We start from the raw sequence: 2,540 nt of genomic DNA, 5'->3' as shown, positions 1-2,540 counted from the left end.
GTAATTCAGAACAGGTAGCTACCATAAATACAAAATTTTATTTTTTGAATATTCCATTGTTTGGGTAGAGTTCCTAATTGAGTTATTCTACTTGCTTACAGATTTGCATCCACTTTTTGAAAATTACTTTCTTCTGTGTATGTGATGTATATGAGTATACATGTTTGTGTACATGAGCTTGGCAGTGGGTATTTTCCTCTATTACACTCTACCTAATTTACTTATCATTTGCTTTTGAGACAGGGCATCTTGGTGAACCTGGAATTCACTGATTTTATGAGACTAGCTGGACAGAGAGCCCCAGGAATTCTCCTGTCTCCCCATACATACACCTTTACCCGCAACTAGCTATGTGGTTACAAGTATAAGCCAGCATTCCTAGCTTTGAGGTCACAGGTATGAGTCACCATGCCTGGCTTTTTATCTCAGTGCTGCTGGAGATCTGAACTCAGCTTTACTCCTGCCTGCTAAGCACTTTCCCAAAAGAGCTGTATCCCTACCTCTTGCATCTATGTGTTTTACCTGGGTTTTCTCTGTTACTAGTAAAGTCTTGCCACCTTTTACTTTTTTAGTAATCATTTGCAGTTTCATTTCTTCATTTACTCATAAATATTTTGGCTTTTTATTTCTTTGCTTCCTCCATAATAAGTAATTTGTTGTATTTCCTTTAATATTTTGAATATTATTTCTTTTAGGTATCAGAAATATTTTCTTCCCTCCTTTTGCTAGTTATTTAACTTCCCTTATGATATATTAGCATTACTAATGTTCATAAAATATGTAATCATTTTTCTTCTGTTGCTATAAAAGCCTTTGCAACTCTCTCAAGTTGATTAAAGATTCTTATAAAATGATAAATGTATTATCTATACTTATATGCATTTTCTCATACAGTTCTTATAGTTTTAGTCATAAAAGTATGTGACTGAAGTTCGAAATTTAATTTTATCTCTTTCCAGTGACTGTTGTTCTGGTGCTGTTCATTCATGCATGAATACACAGAGGTGAAATAGCCATCATGTACTAGATAGTTCCTGGTCCTTTCCTAGATTTCTGGAATATTATGTCATTTATTTGCTATCTTCTTGTCCTAGTTCAGTTTTGTCTGGGTGATAAAACACTGACCAAAAACAACTTGGGAGAAGGAAAGGGTTTTCTTCACGTACTCTGTGAGTGACTTAAGTCAGGGCAGGAACTCAAGGCATAGCAGAAGCAGGAGCATGAAGAACACTGCTTCCTGGCATGCTTTCCTCCTGCTTGGTCAACTATTCTTTATACAGTCCAAGTCAATTTGTGTGCTAGTCATAGTGACCTGAGCCCTCCTAGGAAAATTAACAACCTAGATATGAACCCATATACATGCCCACAGGCAGTTGCCTCTGGTGGAGGCAATTCTTCAGTTGTAGTTCCCTATTACCAGGTGACTGTAGTTTGTCTTGCCGCACAGATGATCCTCTTCAAAGTGGCAAACATACCACTACTTAACCATAACATTTCCTTTCATGTTTACTCCCAGATATCATGGTAGCACCACAATATAAAACATATTCAAACAGTCTTTAAATATGGAGACAATTTAAATTGAAGTTTCCTCTTCCCAGGCATTCCTAGTTTGTGTCAAAATGACAGAAACTACCCAGTACACATTTCTGTTAAAACTTCAAAATTAGAAAATTTTTATATTTTTTCTGTTTCTTATCCATTAGCCATCACTGGAAAGTTGTGAGTCAACTTTTTATTTACTCTAAAAATACAGTTGGAGGTTACAGAGTGGAGAGAGTGAGGAGGCTGCGTCTGGCTCCCGCTCTCACAGCCATGGCAGTACATTGAGCTCCATAGAGACAGCGCTGGGGCAAGCGAGAGCCGGACAGACACTGGGCAACTCTGTGCCTCGCAGAGGAAAATCAACTAAACATGGGCAAAGGAGATCCTAAGAAGCTGAGAGGCAAAATGACCTCATACACATTCTTTGTTCAAACCTGCCAGGAGGAGCACAAGAAGAAGCACCTGGATGCTTCTGTCAACTTCTCAGAGTTCTCCAAGAAGTGCTCAGAGAGTTGGAAGACCATGTCTGCTAAGGAAAAGGGGAAATCTGAAGATATGGCAAAGGCTGACAAGGCTCATTATGAAAGAGAAATGAAAACCTACATCCCCCCCCCCTAAAGGAGAGACAAAAAGAAGTTCAAGGACCCCAGTGCACCCAAGAGGCCTCCTTTGTCCTTGTTCTGTTCTGAATACTGCCCCAAAATCATAGGTGAGCATCCTGGCTTATCCATTGGTGATGTTGCAAAGAAACTAGGAGAGATGTGGAACAACATTGCAGTGGATGACAAGCAGCTCTATGGGAAGAAGGCTGCCAAGCTGAAGGAGAAGTACGAGAAGGATATTGCTGCCTACAGAGCTAAAGGAAAACCTGATGCAGCGAAAAAGGGGGTGGTCAAGGCTGAAAAGAGCAAGAAAAAGAAGGAAGAGGAAGATGAGGAGGATGAAGAGGATGAAGAAGAAGAGGAAGAGGAAGACGAAGTAGTAGTAGTAGTAGT

General features: G+C 39.6%; 1 pseudogene; it reads left to right on the top strand.

Moving 5' to 3' along the window:
• The first annotated feature begins 1,914 nt into the window (after positions 1-1,914).
• Positions 1,915-2,540, top strand: part of LOC110333363 — a 757-nt pseudogene continuing 131 nt past the window's right edge.

Source organism: Mus pahari, chromosome 15 (genome assembly GCF_900095145.1).
Source record: "Mus pahari chromosome 15, PAHARI_EIJ_v1.1, whole genome shotgun sequence".
Taxonomy (NCBI): Eukaryota; Metazoa; Chordata; class Mammalia; order Rodentia; family Muridae; genus Mus; species Mus pahari.
Note: the sequence above shows the minus strand (reverse complement) of the source record. Positions and strands in the feature narration are given on the sequence as shown.